The sequence below is a fragment of the Myotis brandtii genome, unplaced genomic scaffold (assembly GCF_000412655.1).
Source record: "Myotis brandtii unplaced genomic scaffold, ASM41265v1 scaffold125, whole genome shotgun sequence".
Classification (NCBI taxonomy): domain Eukaryota; kingdom Metazoa; phylum Chordata; class Mammalia; order Chiroptera; family Vespertilionidae; genus Myotis; species Myotis brandtii.
In genome coordinates, this window is record NW_005354385.1 from 11,099,810 (window position 1) to 11,121,578 (window position 21,769).

At 38.6% G+C, this 21,769-nt stretch overlaps 1 protein-coding gene across 1 annotated transcript in view; it reads right to left on the reverse strand.

Annotated features, from left to right (window-relative positions):
- Positions 1-21,583, reverse strand: part of CCDC148 (coiled-coil domain containing 148) — a 214,330-nt gene extending 192,747 nt beyond the window's left edge. The window contains exon 1 of the mRNA XM_014534079.1: positions 21,416-21,583. The gene's annotated coding sequence lies outside the window, so the exon portion shown is untranslated. The remainder of the gene's footprint in view (positions 1-21,415) is intronic.
- Positions 21,584-21,769: the final 186 nt, after the last annotated feature.

Below are 21,769 nucleotides of genomic sequence, written 5' to 3' on the forward strand. Positions count from 1 at the left end.
GCATGAGTGGGGGTTGGGGAGGCAATGGGGGGATAAGGACACATATGTAATACCTTAATCAATAAAGGGGAAAAAAAGTCAAGCTCTTTAGAACAAGAATGAACACTTTTAAAACATTTGTGCAATGTTAACAGTAATAATAATATTAGACATCGAATAATACATCTCTATGCAAAATCACTTTGGTAGCTCTCACTTGCTTTAAAAAGTGGAAGTATTAATTAATTGGGCATAGCCCTAGCCAGTTTGGCTCAATGATAGAGTGTCAGCTTGCAGACTGAAGGGTCCAGGGTTCGATTCTGGTCAAGGGCACATGCCGGGGTTGCGGGCTTGATCCCTAGTGGGGGACATGCAGGAGGCAGCTGGTCAATGATTCTCTCTCATCATTGATATTTCTATCTCTCTCTCCTTCTCCATTACTCTCTGAAATCAATAAAAATATATTTTTAAAAAGTTTTAAAAAATAAAGAATTGGGCACAAAATTAAAAATGTAATGCATAATCATTCCTTAAATTAAAAATACAAATAAGCACAACAACAACAAAATCTAATATCTCCTCAAATATTACCAACCCAGAGACACTTTTCACTAAATAATTTCTAAATGTGTTAGAAAGGCTCACTCTTCCAAGGATCCTTCTGCAGCTTGAAGGATCTGAGCCTCATGCATCCATTCACTCCCTGAGTTCACCTCTTAGATTGCTGAGCCCGTTCCAGTGGGGCACACTGCAGTGCTCAGTGCCCGAGCCATCACCACCGGGATGGTATGTGCCAGGCACGTGTGGAGATCACCTCCCTGACTCCTCTCCACAGTTTGAAGAGGCAGGCACTGCTCAATGCATCCATGTTAGAAATGAGGAATCAGTGGCAGAATCACAGTAGGAACCCAGGAATTCTTTCTCCATCATTCATGCTCTAAATCAGGGGTGGGTAACCCCTGGCATGCGTGCCAAATATGGCATGCCAGTAACTTTTGCTGGCACGTGAAACCCTCTCTTATAATCTTCCATTTACAATTTTTTTCTTAATGTCAACTTTTTTATTTTTCAGATAAATTCAGTGTAGGTGCATCTTAGATAAATAAATAATTTTACATAACAAGTTATCTTAAAGACCATAGACATGGATTGACGAGAGAGGGGAAGAGCAATTTCTATGCCTCTGCCTTAACTCTCCCTGCCTTCCTAGATCCGACCAGTGTTTTGGTTTCATCCACATACGCTTGTGAATCTTTGTTCTCAGTGATGAATTTTGTTAAGTCTCGTAATAGGAGTAGCCTGACGGATGAAAGTAGTAGCTCATGCATATCTCTGAAGGTCACGAAATATAAACCTGATGTAAAATCTCTGTCATCAGTGATGCAGCAGCAAAAGTCCCACTGATAATATCAAACGGAGTCATAAAGTTTTCTGTCGGACTATCAGTGTACATGTATACATTAAAAAATAAATGTATTTTTCATCATCATATACTGTGTTTTTGTCACTCGAATGAATTTTATTATTTCTTCAAGGTTCTTCACATACGTACACCTTAAGAGATATCAAGTAGGCGTAACATGTTCTCAAAAAATTAGGGTTGGCACACAGAAGAATTTTGAGTCAGAGATTTTGCTGGTTTTGGCATGCACTCACAAAAGGGTTGCCCACCCCTGCTCTAAATCTTTAGCGTGTTTCCTAAGGAAAAATAAGTACATATACATCTTATCATGTAACCCTGCAGCCAGGGATACATAAAAATATGAAAAGTATGAATGTCTCTGACACTCCTGAAAAAATAATACAAACAATGCCACGGTTTTCAATGGTTTGGTGATTAACTCCTGTTTATTGACTTTTGGTAATGAGTTTGAATCTATACTTTGGTTTCTGAGGGCGGCAGTTTAACCACTTAGGTGTCAGAACAGTTGGTGGTTCTGCATTTTTTGGAGGACCAAGACACATTGAGAATATGACAAAAGCCAAGACACTTTCCCCCAAGGAATGCACATACGCACATGTGGTGGCCCTGGGAGCGCATGGCTCCCAACTCCTTCCAGACAACGGCTGCCTGGAGCAGAGCGGATGGACAGTCATGGCTGCTGTCCCCTGTATCCATGGCCGTGCTCACAGCAAAACCACACTTTCCCTGGGGCTGCTCAGAGCCAATAACAAAACATGCCAGTGCCTTTCTACACAACACAAGATGCCTCCAACTGCAACTTTTGCTTGGAGACTCTCCCCGCCCCCTGCCCCAGCTCATCAGCTTGGCTGAGACTTTCTTGGAAACTGTACTGCAGTTTGAGACTTTCAACCGAATCCTTCCTTTCCTTTCTCCTTTCGCATATGAAAGATCTGCATTCTGATCTTCTTCTACCTACTCCTGCTCCCTCTCCTTTATCCTCCATAGGCATTTCCCCATAAATTGATTTTGCCAAATCCTGTCTTATGCCTGTTTCTTGGGGACCTGGGATGATACAAGCATGCAAAATGTTATACACCTTTTCAGAGGGTTAATAGGACCTTACAGCCCATTTGTGGATCCCTTGGAGTGTAAGAACACCAGGTTAAGAACCTCTGCAGATGGTACAATGCAAGTCAAATGAAAGATAAACGCTAAGTCAATATCTGCATTATTCTGCTCTTATAAGAATTTAGCCAATGAACTAAAGAACATATATAATCCCAAAGTAAAACAATTAACTATACTTAAATATTGGTTAAATTATGAAAAATTGTTATTTTTTTTAACAATCTAATGGAAAACAGGAGAACCACAGAAACAGCATAAATAAAATCTTTTTAATGTTTTCTTAAAAACTGGTTTTCTGGAAAGAGCATGGGACCCTATAATGCTGAAGCCTGAAATCAAAATCTAGCTTGTCTGGGCTTGCTGAGTTATCTCCTATAAGTCGCTTTACCTTTCTGGACTAAAATTGCCTTGTCTCTAAAATGAAGGAGTTGAACTAGGTAATTTCTAAGGAACCTTTCAATTCTTAAGATTGTATGATAATATATGTCTCTCTCTGATGCATAATTAATAAATAGTGCCAGGGAGATAAAATTAATTCTAAGGCAAATAGAATATGAATAATTCAGAAGAAATGGATGGTAACTATAATTTTACTTGAAGTCCTTAAGATTTGGCTCCTGACTCCTTTTCAGCCTTACAAACTATGCTTTAGGAGAACCTTCCTTGTTCCTCGTTCCTCCAAAAGTCATTCCTGCCTCTAGGGCTGTTGTATCTGCTTGGAAAGTAGTCTGGCAGCTTTTCAAGTGGCTTTTTCCTTCCCATAATTCAGGTCTTAGTTCAAATGTCACCTCCACCAAAGTACCTCATATGACCATTCTGTCCAAAATAACTGTGCCCCTTTGCCCAACTATTTATTTATTTTGCAGCAAAGCATGCAAGAATTTGACCACAGCATAGAAGAAGTAACAAGAGAGCGTAGTCTGGGCTGCTTTGGCTCCCTGGGAAGTCAGAGAAAAGAGGGCCTTGGGGAGAGGTTCAGTTGGGCCAGCCTGGGATGAGCTGCCACTGCCCACTGTTCCCCTGGTTATAAGTCTCATGGGGTCCCTTAGAGTTTAGGGGATACATGCCTATGGGGAAAGGAGAGGGGGAGGGAATGGGACGGGCATGCTCCCCTAGGGGATAGTGTGCCTCCCCAACCTTCATCAGAATGCCTTTTTCCTATCAGCAGTTATCACAATTTCATTGTGTGGTTGTCTATTTCTCCCCATTAGAAGAGAATATCTATGGTGCAAACATTTCATCTGTCTTCTTGACCATTATATTCCCTAGAATGATACCTAGAATGTAGGAAGCACTCAATAAATGTTTGTTACATGAACAAACGAGTGAGCAAATAAATATTCACATGCTAAAAAAAACCCATACATTTTAGTATTTAAAGAGTGAAAGGCCCAGCTGGAGTAGCTCAGTGTTTGAGCATCAACCTGTGAACCAGGAGGTTTGGGTTTGATTCCCAGTCATGGCACATGGCCCGGGTTGTGGGCTAGATCCTCCAAGTGGGGCATGCAGGAGGCAGCGATCAATGATTCTCTGTCATCATTGATGTTTTTATCTCTCTCTTCTTCTCCCTTCCTCTCTGAAATCAATAAAAATATATTTTTTAAAAGAGTGAAAGGAGTTATAAAAATCATCTCCCATTCAATATTTATTCAGGGTCATATAGAAGCAGAATATAAATTTGGCTTTGTGTTGTTTTTTTCACAATCAGAGAAGATAATAATTCAAATGTGAGCCAGAAGTAGCATTAGTATTAGCTTTTGGCTGGTTTTCCTATTGGAGGTTAGTGGAAGTGTATGCTGATCAATACCAAGATCGTGTTCTAACTAAATGAGCAAAAATACTAAATTACTTAGCTTTTAATATTTGGAAACAAGCAAGCATCAAAATAATTCTATTGACTTCCAAAGAATTGAAAACACAATGCCTAATGATAAAATCATGAAATAGCTCTATGAAAATTTAATTACTATAGGAAGGTTATATGAGAATGAGTCATAGATGTTTAAAGAAACAGGTTTTTTTTACAAGATAATCCTTTCACTGAATTTGATGTCATAAAGTCCAAGGAACAGACAAGTTTAAAGACAATTCTCAATTTTCCATGATAGAGCCAGGTTTTGGCTCACAAAGAAGCAGCAAAAAGCATAAACGTTTTGGAACTTCATAAACTCTGTGTCTGATCCTTACCAACTATGGTCTTGAGCAGTTCATTTAGTTGTTCTAGGCATTCATTTACAATTTGTAAAATGTGGTTAGTAATGTATGTTTTGCATCATTACTAATACTGTTTTTAGAGTATCATGATACTCTAAGCACTGAATGTGGGACGAGGCACATGTGAGATAATAATGACAACTAAGCTGGACAATGTAAGTCTGTGGTGCTTCAGGAGTATGTGCGTGAGAGGGGAGAGATATCAGAACTACCTCTACACGCCCATTTCTCTCACTAAAAACTGGATACTATCGCCTCCTTTGTGGAAATACATAATCTGTATAGCTGAAATGGACTGAAATATTTTGAAATTAGGCCTTTTTCCAATCTCAAAAGACAAGTGTGGCAAACAGCATCTAGGAGGAGAATCCTTTAACCATCTATCTTAAAAAACAGAAATTTGCCCTCATAATGAAAGTTTACTTGAAATTAAATTCTTCTATGCTATTATCTTCAATACTATCAGTCTCATTTTAAAAAGGCTATAAACTGTCATTTAGGATATATGAAATGATGCACATTAGACAATAATTCATAAAAGTGGTCAACAAATTTCATTTAGAATCTGTCATGCTCATGATTCTATAAAAACAAAAAGTCAATCATTGACTCAATTTTTACTATTCATTCAACAAATATTTATTAAAAGAGCTGTTATATTTTTATAACTGCTGTGATAAAGAATTTTAAAAGAGCCCCATTATCAAAAGCAAAAATTTGGTAAAGACAGTATTAAAAATAAATAATTGGCTTTTGTTCATGAATGGCTAATTCTATTTTATAGTTTGAAAGTGCTAAGAACATATTGCTTCCCTCAGGTTGTTAGCAAAGAAATGTCTTCATCAATTAACATTCTTTGCTAAGAACAGCTTTTTCCAGTGCTATTTCTCAAATGGAGTATTATATAAACAGTCCTGTCCAAAGGACAGTTCCTGAGATGTTTTCTTAAAGTATACTAATTATGGCATGCCAGTTCAGAATTACAGCAGAAAACAACCAACAACAAAAACCACATTTCAAATAGATAATTAGATCATTTATTTGGAGAAAAAATTGCAATATATAGTCATCCCTGCAATTTAAACGAAAGGCACACTATCCACAGATCATGCCAGGCTTCCTCTTCATCATTTTGCCCAACATTTACATCCCAGAAGGATGGAAGGGAAACAGCAGGAAGTCGGGAATAGAGTGTTGTGGCCAAAGGCCCCCCCGAATTGTAAGACAACCTTCTTCTCGCCCAGAGCTACCCTGTGCCTCAGCTTCACTCTTTCCTCTTCTACCCTATCATTTTATGAGGATCTAGATAGAGGGATACAATAATTGCCAACATTTATTGAGCAATTACCATGAGCCAGGCACTATCTAAGAGCTTTACCTATTTTGGTTCACTTAATTCTCACAATAATGTTTGGGTAACACTGCTATTTTAATTTTGCCAAATAGGAAACTAAGGTCCAAGATCACACAGCAACTCAGTTGCAGAAACCAGATAAATACCCAGGCGGTCCACAGCACGTGCAACTAATATCTCTATTCTACTCCCTGTCAGTGAAGGGTGACAGCTCACAGGTGGTGCTCCTCAACATGCATAGAAGTATAGAAGTGGATGGACTTCTGCCATGCTTTTTTTTTTAAGTAAACAGCTGCTCCCTTGTTAAGGTAAAGATCATGGTCTAGAGCAGTGGTTCTCAACCTTGGCTGCACATTAGAATCACCTGGGAATCTTTTTAAAACCCTGATTTCTGGGCCTCATCCTCCGGAAATTCTGTTTCTTTGTTATGGGGTGAGGCCACAATATTAGTAACAAAGAAACAGAATTTCCGGAGGATGAGGCCCAGAAATCAGGGTTTTAAAAAGATTCCCAGGTGATTCTAATGTGCAGCCAAGGTTGAGAACCACTGTAATCTAGAGAGAGGGAAAGGGAGGCAAGATATAAGTGGAAATTAAGGGGAGAGGCAGATCTTGGACAAAGAAAAAGAGAAAAGTCTTTCCAAAGGATGTTTATGGAAAAGTGAAAACAAAGAAGGTGATGGAAATAAACTTAAGGGCTACAGCAAAGTGACAAACATTTTCAGTGAATTTTTTTCAGAAGAAAACAAAGCCAAAGATAAATTAAAAAAAAGAAAACAAAGCCAAGATTTAGAATGAGATCATACTGTATTTCATTTTATAAATGAATTCATCTAAGCCAAGACACAATTTTTCTCTGACAGATCTGTAAGCACTGGGCCAGAGAGATTCAATGCTTAGTTCAAGACCTGAAGAAGCAGGTAGCATGGGTCAGGCTATATCCTGACTCTGAGCTCAGTGCTCTTTCACCAAGTGTATCAGCTTTTAAAACACAGAAGCAGTACTCAATAGGTTTTGACTCAATTCCAAGAACATAAAAAATAACTACAGTGATTACATATTGACGATTATATACAAAATACCTGATGTTATCATCTTCTCAATAGTTAATAACATTGTAGAAGAGCAGGGTAGATAACATAGGCATTTATACATGCAAGGAAGAGAATTCTTGGTATAACTGCATATTAGTTTCCTCTATTGTTTTATCTCTATAATTTTTTTCAAATTATTATTTTAGTTTGGAAAAATTTAGTCATATATATTTGGCAAACAGTGAGATTTCTAAATGATGTTAATTTTTTCTTTATTAAGAGAGATCGATATGGTTGAATGGATAGAGTCTTAGGGTGATAGTTATATGATTAGTTTTAATGCTGGTTTTCAATCTCTAAGGTTTTTTCCAACTCTAAAATTCTATGACTTTAGGAAATTGATAATTGAAACAAACATTGGATTAAAATACTAAATGTAAGTGTATTTGACAAATGAGATTATGATATACCATTTAACATGAGCCTATGAGAAAACTGTCTATAGTGGTTTCAAAAAAGGGAGGAGGTTTACAAGAAGTTAATAAAATGCTGATGATTATGTTATCTATGGTAGTTCAGACTATGTTAGCTAATATAGAAATTTTTACCTAATGTTAACAAAAAAGGGAAGGAAGCAAAAGCAAACGTAGGTAGAAAGGAAGAGTCCTTTCCTGAGGTAAATTCATAGATCCCAAAGACCTCTTTGTTTATGGTCAGATTTAGGTGCAGCATACTCACACTGCAAGTTCAGAAGTTTACATATTTACATTTTTTTAAGTTTAAAGGTTAATAATTAATGTTTGTGGGAATAGAGAAGCATATTAAGCCTCATTTTCATAGATGTGGGCAGAGGCAGTGGAAAAATAAGTGGCTTTTCCAAGGTCAAATAGTAAATCATTGAAAGCCTAGGATTTTGAAATCAGGTTTTCTACTGACCATAAACCACACATTAATTCTGTGTGGGTAGAATATTTTTCCTTTCTCTTATGCTCTACTTTACAGCAATTTCCTTGGCCTTCTTTGTATTGGATATTTGTTATTTATGTCTCATTTTACATCATTTGGATGTGTCAAAAGAAGAATACTCTTCTCAATATCAGTCGACATTTCACTGACTTCTCTCAAGTTGGATCATGATAATGATCAGTGTATGTGATGTTAGAGATTCAAACATGACTTACTGAAGGTAAATGATCTACATGATCTTCAAGACAAAGGAAAAAGCAAAAGAAAAAGATCAGAATCTGGTCTTCCAAAGACTTAATCTTACTACCTGGAGTAGACAAGAAGAGAAAAACTTTTTTTAAAAAAATAACAAAAACAAACCAAAACAAGAGGGAAAGAATGTACATATAATTAAAAGATATTGTATAACCAAGGTCTCCAAACATTCCCAACTATATACTTCCATTACTAAACATCTTTGAGCACACACTTCTAAAATTATAAATTCTTTAAGTATAATATTGTGTTAACATTATGCAATTATAAAACACAAAAATCCATACGTACATAATATTGATAATTTGAATAAATTTTAGTGAGAGTTAAGTGTTGGAAAATGTTGCATTGCCTTGAAAATCTTGGTTTTAATACCTGATCATAGAAGAATTCAAAGTCTAAGTGTAGATTATTTTTATACTTGAGTATAAGAATTATAAGGCTAATGTACAGGGTATCCCAAAAATGTATACACACTTTGAATAATTATTAATTCCAATGGGTTAAATCTGAAAAGAAAGCAACATCAATTGAATTATAAAAAAAATGTATGTGTAGCCCGGCCAGTCTGGCTCAGTGGTTGAGCATTGACCTATGAACCAGGAGATCATGGTTTGATTCCTGGTCAGGGCATATGCCCAGGTTTTGGGCTTGACCCCCAGTTGGGGTCATGCATGAGGCAGCCAATCAATGATTCTCTCTCATCATTGATGTTTCTATCTCTCCCTCTTCCTTCCTCTCTGAAATCAATAAAAATAATATTTTATATATATATACACACACATTTGTGGGGGACACCATATAGTTACCACAAAAAAACCATATGAAAGTAGTGCAAAATTGGCTTCACGCACTCAGTTATGATACTCAAATTTCATTCCATTCACTAATTACCAAAGGGTAGTAGTTTAGTCTTTTTTTCCAGTCCATTTCTGATTTCCCTGCTAAATTTTCCTTTAATGTTTAACAAATGAGGTCTAAATCCACTGAAATGCCATTTGGGAGATTTTCAATCACGTTAGAAAATAGTTTCCAAATTAAAATCAAAACAAAACAAAACACAAAGTGACTGAGTACTCATATATGAGAGTTTTAAGATGATGTACTTGTTATTTTTTATTTGTAATAGCCTTATTGAGATCTAATTTACATTCAGTAAAAATACATTCATTGTTAAGAGTACAATGCAATTAGTTATTTATAAAATTTATAAAAATGAATTGTGCAACCATCACCTTCATTCCATCACATGAAAATCTTCTATCAAAACCATTTGCATCCAATATTCCCCTCCCAGCCCAAAGTAATTAATGATCTGCTTTCTGCCTCTATAGTTTTTTTTTTCTATTTTGGAAGTGTTATATAAATGGTGTTATGCAAACTGTGTCCTTTTGTGGCTAGCTTTTTTCCTCTTGGCATTTTGTAGCACGTATGGGTTATTTATTTATTGTTGAATATTATTCCATTGTGCCACATTTTATCTAATCATTAGTTGGTGGACATTTGAATTATTTCTAGTTTTTGTTTTTCTTTTTAATTTCTCACCCGATCATATTTGTCCACTGATTTTTAGAGAGAGTGGAAGAGAGAAGGAAAGACTGAGAGAAATATCGATGTGAAAGAAACACATCGATTGGTTGCCTCCTGCACAAGCCCTGACCAGGGCCTGGCTGGGAGGAGCCTGCAACTAAGGTACATGCCCTTCACATGAATCAAACCCAGAATCCTTCAGTCCGCAGGCCGATGCTCTATCCACTGAGACAACCGACTAGGGCTAGTTTTTTCTTATTATGAAATAATACTCTCACTATTCATGTAAAAGTCTTTGTGTGGACATAGGTTTTAATTCCTTACTAAATTACTAAAAGTAGAATTGCTGGGTCATAGGATAAGTTTGTATCTATATTTTTAACAAACTATCAAACAGTTTTTCAAAGTGGATATACCAATCATCAATGTATTAGACTTCCAGTTTTCCCACATTCTTGTCATTGCTTGATATTATCAATCTTTTGCTTATACCCATTCTAGTGGTTGTGTAGTGATATTGTATTGTGGTTTTAATGAGCATTTCCCTAATGATTAATTAGTTGAGCATCTTTTCATGTATTTATTAATCATGTGCATAACTTTTGGTGAAATGTCTATTCAAGTATTTCGCACATTTTTAATGGAGTTGCTTTCCTTTTTACTTTGATATTTAGAAGTTCTTTACATTCTAGTTATGTCCTTTATCAATTATGATTAGCAAATATTCTTTCCTAGTCTGTAACTTATCTTTTCATTTTCTTACTGTCTTTGGAAGAACAAAACTTTTATTTTTTATTAAGTCCCATTTATCAATTTCACAACGTGGTATCATATCTAAGAAATCTCTGCTTAAAGCAAAGTCACAGAGATTTTGTATTATGTTTTCTTCCAGAAGTCTTATAACTAGTCCTTAGGTCTATGATTTATATTGAGTTAATTTTTCTATGTTGTGTAAGAGTATGAGTTCATTATTTTTTTAAAGATATTTTTATTGATTTCAGAGAGGAAGGAAGAGGGAGAGAGAGATAGAAACATCCATGATGAGAGAGAATCATGGATTGGGTGCCTCCTGCAAGTCCCCCACTGGGGATCGAGCCTACAACCCAGGCATGTGCCCTTGACCAGAATCGAACCTGGGTCCTTTCAGTTTGCAGGCTGATGCTCTATCCACTGAGCCAAACTGGCTAGGGCTGAGTTCATTATTTTGCATGCGGTTGTCTAATTATCCCAGCAACATTTCTTGAAAAGACATCCCTTTCACCATTGAACTACCTTGGCATCTTTGTTGAGAATCAATTGACATAAATGTAAGGACGTATTTCTATGCCTCCTTTTCTATTTCATTGATCTAAATGGCTATAATTATGCTAATATTATATTCTATTGTATCTTCATAGTAAATTTTAAAATTGTATATTGTAATTCCTCCTACTTTGTTGTTTTTTGGGATATTCTTATGTATGTTCATTTTAAGATTGGCTGGTCAATTTCTACAAAATGTGATTGCTGGGATTTTGATAGGTGTCACATTGAATTTATAGATCAGAAGTCTTTATTCCTAGATAGCACTTTCTTTTTCATGTTATTATGAATGGAATTGTTTTCTAAAGTACATTTTCAAATTGCTAGTTCCTAGCATATAAAAATAGTTAATTTTTGTATATTGGTCCTTGTTGGGGTCCAACCCCAGCAGGTCCAGGGGTCCCCAAAGGTGTGGACGGAGTCGGCGAAGAAGGAATGACACGGAGACAGCCTTCAGTTGATCAGCAGCCTAGCCAGGACCTCTAGCCAGGATCTCCAGCCAAAGTTCTGGTCGGGATCTCCAGCGAAGTTCTGGTTAGGATCTGATTAGGATCTGATGTTTATTGTCTTGTTACATCTATATTTATACCAGCCGATTTTAAGCGGGGAAACAACCTTTCTCGGAGAGGTGACCTTGGTTAAAACACATGGCGCTAAGGAGAGCAAACATATTAAGAACAATATGCTATATATGCCAGGTCCCTTGAAACATATGCTGTGCAGATGTTTCTTTCCTGCAGCGACTGTGTCAAGCAGCAAGGATGGACCGGCTTCCGGCAGGTCCTGTGTCTTGTGACTTTGCTAAATTTTTTTATTACTCCTAGTATTACTGTTTGTTTTTAATATTTTAGGCATCTTATTTTTGGGGCATATTTCTTTTTTATTTCTTTCCCCCCCCCCTTGATTTCAGAGAGGAATGGAGAGGGATAGATAGAAACATCAGTGATGAGAGAGAATCATTGATTGGCTGCCTCCTGCACACCCCCAGTGGGGATCGAGCCCGCAACCCAGGCGTGTGCCCTTAATGGGAATTGAACCTGGGACCTTTCAGTCCACAGACTGACGCTCTATCCAATGAGCCAAACCAGCTGGGGCTGTTTGTTTGTTTTTTAATTCTTTAGAATTTTCCATGCATAGGATCATGTCATCTGTGAATAAAGACAGCTTTAATTTCTTTCCCAATCTATATGCATTTATTTTTTTTCTCTTATTGCATGGCTAAAACCTCCAGTACATTGTTAAATGAAAGAGATGAGAGTGGATATCATGCTATTTTCAATCTTAGAGACAAAGCATTCTGCCTTTTACCACAAATGCAATGTTCAATGTAGGTCTTTTTTTGCTGCTGTTGTTTTTAATTTATTTTTTATTGTTGAAAATATTAAATATGTCCCTCTTTCACCCCCATCATTGATCCCCTCCACCTTGCACCCACCCCTAGATATACTTTATCACATACTTTATCCCTCCTATTGCTAATTTGTTGAACATTTTTATCATGAAGAGATGTTGGATCTGGTCAATTGCTTTCTTGCATCTGTTTTCATCATTTTTTTTTCTTATTTTAAAAATCCATTAAACTACAGAAAAATATAGCAGTTCTTTTTTAAAAAAAATAATTTTTATTTCTTGAAGTATTACAAAGAGTATTACATATGTCTCCTTTTCCTCCCCCTTGACATCCCCCCGGCCTCCTCTACCCCCTAGTGTCTTGTGTCCATTGGTTATTCTTATATGGATGCATATAAGTCCTTCGGTTGATCTCTTAGCCCTCCCCCCCCCCAAACCCTCCCCAGGCTTCCCACTGTAGTTTGACAGTCTGTTCAATGCTGCTCTGCCTCTGCATTTACCCCTGTTCATCAGTCTATACTATACTGTTCCCATTATCTGTCCCAGCCTCACCGGGGCCGTCCCGACCTCACTGGGGCCGTTTCAACTTGATGTCTAGTTTCTGACAAAGTAATGTGCTAGCAAATGTTGTTGACTTGCTCACCCAATCCAACCCCAGAGATGCACAGAAACTGTAACCAGCTGTGGAGAAGCTCTGTGGTGACAGCTTACCTAGTGTATAAAGGAAACGGGGCCCCAGGAATGGAAAGGGTCAGGTACAATGGCTGGAGGACAGGATGAGAAGAGGGCTCTTGCATGTGATTGTCTTTCTCTCTGCTACTGCTCTAGTCAGCTGTTGCCACCTTTATGAAGCAGACATTGAGTTTTGAAGTTAAGAAAATAATGCCTGGTCGGTGTGGCTCAGTAGTTGAGTGTGGAGCAGCCAATCAATGTTTCTTTCTCTCTATCCCTCTCCCTCCCTCTCTCTCTAAAATCAATTAAAATACACACACACCAAAAAATAAAGAAAAAGAAAAAAAGAATGAGCCCTGGCAAGTGTGGCTTGTTTGGTTGGGCAGCAGCCCATGCATGGATAGGTTGCCAGTTCAATTCCTGGTCAGGGCACATGCCCGTGTTAGGGGCTTGATCCCGGGTAGGGGGCATACAGGAGGCACCCAATAGATATTTCACTCTCACACTGCTGTCTCTATCCCTAAAAATCAATAAAAACATACTTTAAAAAAAAGAAAATTATGAGGTAATATTTTCTGGGAGAACTTCAAATCTAGTATTTTCTGTTATCGTTAATCCTCACCTGAGGATAGTTTTTCCATTAATTTGTAGAGAGAGTGTTAGGGTGAGGGAGAAGCAGAGAAACATTGATGTAAGAGAGAGAGACACACACATCAATTGGTTGCCTCCTGCACATGCTCAGACCTGGACTGGGGATGGAGACTCCAACTGAAGTATGTACCCATGGCCAGGATCAAACCCGTGACCCTTCAGTCTGCAGGATGATGCTCTATCCACTGAGCCATATCAGCTAGAGCTTCAAATGTAGTATTTTAAGTAGCATTTAGTATAGTGATCATTTGATGTTCTAGGGTTGGCATTGAGTCAAGAGCTGCTTCACAAATGAAGATGGTTGACTTGCCAGGTATCCTGCATCTTCTGACAGCCTTCTTTTGCTTTGGGCTTCACTCAAAGCTGGCAGCTGTATGGGTCCTGTCCAGTAATTAGCACACTTTCAACATAGATCCATTTATTAGGACTGCCACCTTAATTTCTGACAGATAGTTTTGCCAGATATACAATTCTTGAGATTTTTTTTATTAACACTTTATGTCCTTCACATCTTCTAGTTTTTTGTTTTGTTTTGTTTCTAATAAATCAACTGTTAATTTTATTGTGGTTCCCTTGTACATAATGAACTATTATTCTCTTGCTGCTTCAAATTTTTTTTTTTTTAATCTTTGGTCATAGTCTGCTAATTACCTTTCAGCAGACTATGATGTACCTAGTTGTGGCTCACTTTATGTTTATTCTATTTAGAATTATTGAGTTTCATGGATCTATAGATTAAAATTTGGAAACTTTTAGGCCATTGATTCATAATTTTTTGTTGAAACCAGAGTATTTTAGATAAAATATTATAGCAATTTGGGGCAAAGTCTGGTTTTCCTCCTGAGAGGCTTTTTAAAATTGCTGCAACTTAAACTTCATAACCTGTTTTCTCTGAGTTGTGGAGCCCCTGATCACTGATGTCTCTGATAAATTTTCCTATTTAATTTTAATTTTTAGCCTGGTTCCTAAAAAAATTAGTATAAACGTATAAAATAAATATAAATTTAATATATTCCTCTGATATCAAAGGTGTGGCAAAATGATTCTACCCTAAATAGGCAATTATATTGTTCATTTTCTCAAAGTTCTTTTCTTGCTCCCAACTTATAAGTTGAAGCATATAAAGCTTTGACGTTGTAGAGTGGGGCTAAATAAAGATCTTTTATCCAAAGTAGACTGGCAATATTTGGAATTAGATCATTCACTTTCTATTCTTTGCCTGTTAGAAAATTTTAGACTGTTGTGCTTCATAGTCCAAAAAGACGGTCACAATAAATGTTTTCTTTTTTGTTGTAAAATATTTGCATAATACTTTTGTGAAACCTTTTGATTGTAAGGAAAAGAGGCTCACTAAAGGCAAACCAGGAAAAGAATGGCTTGGGGGGATTATAAGAAAAATAAATCTTATGGAATAAAATATGAAGCATATTCTGGCTTCGTGGGGAGAATAGTAACTCAGAAACCAACAGGACCAAGACAGTTGCTCTTTCTGGCTCACTTGTTCTCTCAATTCCAAATTTCCAGAAGAAAAATCTGATTGGCACTGTTAAAGGTTATGGGTCAATGGTCAGTCAATGAATTGGCTACATTTGAATCAGGTCCCCACTGGGGCAGAAACCATGGCCAGATGCAAGATCATGAAGCATGCAGGGCTGCCTACTTCAAGGGCTATAGATATAGGTACTTGGAAACATGTCTGTTATACTCACCAGATGTTTGAAGCCTTTCTGATTTTATGAAGTTGTTAAATTCTCATGATTATATTGTGTTCCAAAAGACAGAGCAACCTGAATGTTTCAGATGGAAAATATGTAGGTAACCCTTACTTAACCTGCTTGAAAAAGCTGAGTGTCAACTGCTTTCCCTCATACACAAAATTTTATAGCCTTAGCTCTGAATGTAACTTCATGCCAAAGTACATGCAACCCGTCTTTATCACCCTGGTCCGCTCCCTCATACAGGGGTCCAGATAAGATCTGAAGCCTCTTTCTCTTCGGAGGCTATGTGGCAAAAACTTCTACTCGGCTCTGCCACACATCACCTCACTTTTCCGCATTGAACCTCTAGCCCCATCCTTTTCTAATTACCTCCCAATATTACTGATTCCAATTGTTCATTGTTGGAAGTCAAATTCTTCCAAGTACTAAAAAAAAAAGCATTAATGAAAGTTAGCTTTCCTTAGCGTGAGAGGCACTTCAGTAGCCTAAGACACTGTGAAGGAGATGGTCATGACCACAATATGTATCCTGTCCTCTAGGGAGAAGGCTCAGACACAAACACATATTCCGTGGGGTAGAGAGTCTTAAGTGCCACAGTAATATACTAAAGCAGAAATCATCCTCTCTGGAGGGAGGTAAAGTCAGGAAAGTCTTTGCAATTGTGTCAAGTAATTGTTGGGCTGGGCCTCCAAGGGCAGAGGAAGATTTACATATTCAGTGCTGGGCTGCAGGTGGGGCACAGTCAATTCTGAAATCCTGAGCGTAACTTCTGTTAAGCTCTAGCACCCCTTCTCAAGACCAGTTTGTTCACTGCTTTCTTTACTTCATTTGCAACCTGCCTCTGTTTTAACGTGCCTTTGCTAAAACAAACAAAATCCCACTACCAATTTATCAGTGTACTTTGGGGAGTGATTATCTTCACTGCCCTCACCTTCTCCAGAGACATCCTACGTAGAATGAAAAGAGACCGTGTTCCTGCTGCCCCCTTTTCCTCCCTGCCTCTGCTAATAAGAAATAAGCATTGAAAAGTTATAGAGTTTTCATAATCATGAATGGTTCAGGTTGACTTCTTTCTGGGGTGGTAACTGAAAAGTTCTCGCAGATTTCTGATGTTTACATTTGTTCTTGAGGGTGGAGCTCACGAAATTTCCTTTTTTCTAACCTTCCTAACTTGCCCTAGGCCTCTCTACCAGCCCCTCTTCCCACACCTACTTCCCAGGGATGAGACCCACCCAGGTGATGCAGCCATAAGGTAAAAGCTCCCCCTTCTCAAGTAGACCATTTGCATTTCTATAGACCCTCGGGGTGGGAGACAATGGTCTCTACCCTTCACTGGAAATCTGGAACCCATGCATTGCAATTTGCAAGAGAAGGACACTTTTTTGTAGGAGACAACTTCACTGGCAAAGGAATTCGGATTCTGAGGGAAAAGAGCACCATCTTCACAGATGTTTAGGTTGTTTTCAAACACCAGAACATTGGGACTAAAAAAAATAGAAGCCTGGAGAAATTCCCTTCAGACAGTTTTTAGGTGAAAGAAAATGCCAATAGATGAAGATGGATATAGGAGAGAAGGGAGGAGCTTTTACAAAAGGTCAGGTAGTTAAGGTATAGGGGAAAGGATGTAATACATGACCAAGGAGAAATTATGATCAGCAAAGCAAAATGGTGGAGGATAAGGACGACCATGTCTGAAAGCACAAGTGGAGTCTGAGCGAGCGCAGAAGGGAAGGGTGGGCACCCCTTCTCAGCCAGATGCAGTGTAAAAATTGAGAATGAGGTTTAGGAAAATGAAATTGAGGAAGCTCATGGTGGATGCCTCAAGTATGAAGCAAATTTGTAACCAGACAACCAAGGGTTCCGGGCTACCTGGCACTACTTGAGCCAATTAAGCAGAGACAGGGTTAAATCATATGTGAGCATTTATTCCAATATTGCCGGCAGCCTGGGAGAGCAGCAGGTCATCCACAAAAATCTGCTCTGCACCCCACCTTAAACCAGCTGCTTATGTTGGATAGAAGGACAAAGATTAAGTGGGGAAGTAGGAATTACAGGCATCGGAAAGTAGGCACAGGATATCAGCACAAGCTACAAGTCATGCGGGCTGCGGGGAGAAGGGGGTCGCAGGAGGATGGGCACCTCTGGACCAGATTACATGTAATAGGGGCAGTGGGTTGTAAAGGGCAGGTGCCTCCAGGACTAGATTGTTTCGGCCACGAGGTTGTAAATCTTTCCATAATGACAGGTAGTTCTTGGAAGGAGGATGGACTGTATTCCCTTGTTAGCTCCCATGTCCCAGGGCCTACAACTCCCAGCCAGGTTAGAATGTGCTTTCTCTAATAGGTACAGAACCATCATGGCTAACAGAGCATGATTAATATTTCTTATAATTGTAGCTGGTCCCCAGTATTCTATTTCTTCCCCTAACAAATTCATTTGCAGAACTGGAAGAAGACCAAGTACAACGGGGGTTTAAGAACAGCAGAAATAGGACAGGTTTGGGACAAGTGCCCTGGATAAGTGTCCTGGATAATCACCCTACTGGATGAGAAAAGGATTTTAGAGGATCAATGAAGACACGATCAAGGCTGAAAAGCATAAACTTTTAGTGGAACAAAAATTTTTAACTTTATCCAACAATGCCTGGTAGTACAGGAGCAAGCTCAAAAGAAAGCTTTCAAATGAGCATTATGATTATGAAAAAATAATGTTAAATGAAAACATTTTAGGGACATTACTCATGGTGGATTTTAGTAACATTTTAAACTACAAACATGAAATATATGATATCAAAACAGTTTTCAAACATATGACCTGAGAATACCACAAAAAGAAAAGATTACTGGAGTAAAAAGATCAATTGGTTCTTGTTTTCTTCTTTCTATGCTAGCCTAAGGCAAGAAAAAAGAAAAGTTTTTTTCTTTCCATTGGACACATCTTCCTTTCATCCAGTATTATTACATTTTTTAAAAACCAAATCATTGATATCTTGTTAGTGTAACAGGGAATAAAAACTTTACATTTCTCTTACTAATCATTGAATAGAACTAAAATAATAATGTGCTCACCAAGGAAACTAGTAAAAATCTATATAAAGCAACTAATTTTACTCTTAGTAAATGCTAACCCCAGCTTATTACTCTAACCTGATTTCCCCCCTCAAAACTAGAGCTTGTGGCCCAACCAGTGGTCGGCAAACTGCGGCTCGGCAAACTGTGGCTCCCGAGCCACATGCGGCTCTTTGGCCCCTTGAGTGTGGCTCTTCCACAAAATACCGACTTCTGAGCATGGGCCACGAAGTTTCAATCGCACTGTACGTACGCGCCTGCACGTGGTATTTTGTGGAAGAGCCACACTCAAGGGGCCAAAGAGCCGCATGTGGCTCGCGAGCCGCGGTTTGCCAACCATGGCCCTAGCCAGTTTGGCTCAGTGGATAGAGCATCAGCCTGTGGACTGAAGGGTCCCAGGTTCGATTCTGGTCAAGTGCACATGCCTGGGTTGTGGGCTTGATCCTCGGTGGGGGGCATGCAGGAGGTAGCGGATCAATGATTCTCTCTCATCATTGATATTTCTATCTCTCTCTCTACCTTTCCCTTCCTCTCTGAAATCAATAAAAATATTTTTAAAAAACAAAAAGAAAAAAAACCTAGAGCTTGTGTATGGTGAAGGCCTGGGGGGTGGCAGATATGGAGTGGAGGGGGTAAATGGGGAAAAAGAGGGGACTTCTGTAATACTTTCAACCATAAAGGTAAATTAAAAAACAAAGCAAACAAACAAAAAAAAAACCTAGAGCTTGCATGTTATAAGTTTTTTTTTAAATATAATTTACAGGAATCTGCAGTTTTAGTTTCTGTGTGAACCTAAGGAGCAGCCTGACCTTAAGACACCCTGCCCCAGGAAGTCAGCTGACAAGCAACCAGCTGGCCCACTCACGGATGCTGACCATAAAGATCTTATTCTAAGAAACAAAATAACTTTCTTGATTAAATAACATATAATGAACTATACTTCTCCACGAGTTGGGAAACAGGATGTATGCCTTAAAATAAAGGCCTGGCTAGTCATGCTTGCCTTAAACCCCTAACATCCTTTTTTGAGCATATTGTAGAAATGAGTTGTTCTGGATGCTGCCTGGGTCTGGGGTGGCTTGATCACAAGACTTCAGATGACATTAAAAATCTATATCGGGACAAGCAAGAATACTGCCTGAAGGTCCACAGCCCCCTCCCCTTGATTTCTTTGTTCTGCTTTCCCTCTCCTTCCTGATAAAAACCCTTGCCTACACAGAGATATTTAGATGGTTTTTCAGGACAAGAGTCCGCCATCTTCTCAGGTCACTGGAACTTGAATAAACCATTTTCCTTCTTACCAGCACCTATTTCATGAGTTTGGCTTTCATTGAGGCAGGTAGCCAAACATGCATTTGTATTCATTAGTACATTAAAAGTGAGTCTTATTTATTAAAAGTTGCATTTTATTTTGTCTATTCTCCCATAAACAAATACCAAAACAGTCAGAAATCAAAAACATAATGATCTAATTTCCATGATGGCAAACGAGCCACCACTCCATGGCCCCTGATAATTCCTTCCCAATTTTGGAAATGCTTAGGGGGAACACTCACATATTCAGCTGTTTTGTTCTGCAGTCCAACCCTGCATAGGATTATCAACTAAGTTAAATTTTACTACAAATTGTGAGAAATATTTTTCTAACCAAGGAACCGCATTAATAATTCTTATCTATGTTTATAATCTTCAAATACAATAAGATAAAAAAAACAAAGCATATCATCTAACTTAAAACTCAGGAAAATCATTAGACATATATAGCTTGTACACACATTAATCTGTTTCTCTCAACAAGATATTTATAATTTCCAAAATCCTATTAGCTTTTTCTCACAATATGGTCCCTCCAACTTGAGGGGCAGTAACATAAACATAATCTTCTTACTAAAGAGATTAGTATACGATAAGAAGGAACCTAAGAATATCAGTGGCTATATGATACAGCAATGTAATACTTGAAAGCATAATGTATTCATGAAGTTCCACTTTAATAGCCAGTATCTAAATATGAAAGTTATTTACAAAAAAATTGATATTGACAAATGAACACAAAGTAACTTTAAATCAAAGCTTGTTATTAAAGCACGTGATTTTCGTGTGTACTGATTCTATGGCTCAGTGTTATCAGATTTAGAGATAAACTGGAAAATACCCAGAAAATAAAATCCATCAACTGTAATCTATTTCCTTTACTCCCTTGTGAAATCATTAGAAGCATGGATTTACTCTGTCATCCGTGTCTTTCCCCACCTACAACCTTTTAAGGGAAAGAGCAAACACCTGTCAAGCTCATAGTGCTAAATGCACACACAGATGGGTGTTTAATAAATATCTTTCAACAGAGAGATTAGAGGTTTGCTTTGGGAAGCAGGGAACACATTATCGTAAGTGTTGAGCTGATGACATCCATTATACAATACTTCAGCCTGTTCGTTTACCGAAATATCATTCCAAGGAAATCCTTTTTGAGTATCCTTTAGGTAGGGCTATAAGTTTGAAGAGCCAAAATTTGAGGCAAGATCAGCCCCAGGGAAGGGGGAGTGGTTGGGATGAACAAGGAAAATTCCGGAGTTTCAGTGACGTCAGGAAGCAGCGATTTTAAGGGTTGGGGTGCAAACTCACCTGGAGACGCAGAAGCTGCACACATGTCAAAGGTCAAAGAGCATAACCTTTGGGGCTCCCCAGCCGCGGGGAAAGTGGAACACTCACTCCTAGGTTCTTACATTCAAGTATTCGTTTAGGGGGGCTCAGCTGTTCCTACTTCTGACGCCAGGGGACAAACCCTACCTTTCACAGGTGGCGCTGGCAGAGAGGCAAAGCGCAAGCTGCTCCAGATTTCAGAGCCAGCTCCCGGGAGTCCCCCGGTACTTCCTTCCCCGGCCGCCTCCCGCGCCCCAAACCACAGACCCCTTCACCCTCACTCCACACCTTCTCCGGGCCCTCTCGCTCTGAACAGCATCGGTCTCTATGGCGACCTGAAACCGCAGTTCCCATTGGCCCGTTCAATATGAGGGCCGGGCCAATAGGGAGGGCCAGCCTTTTCTTCCCGACCAATAGGGTTGGCGGAGACCAGGTCCGGAGACGGCGGCGTGCTGACGTTCCCGGGAGTTCGGGGCTGGCTGGGCAGGCGGGCTGGCGGCT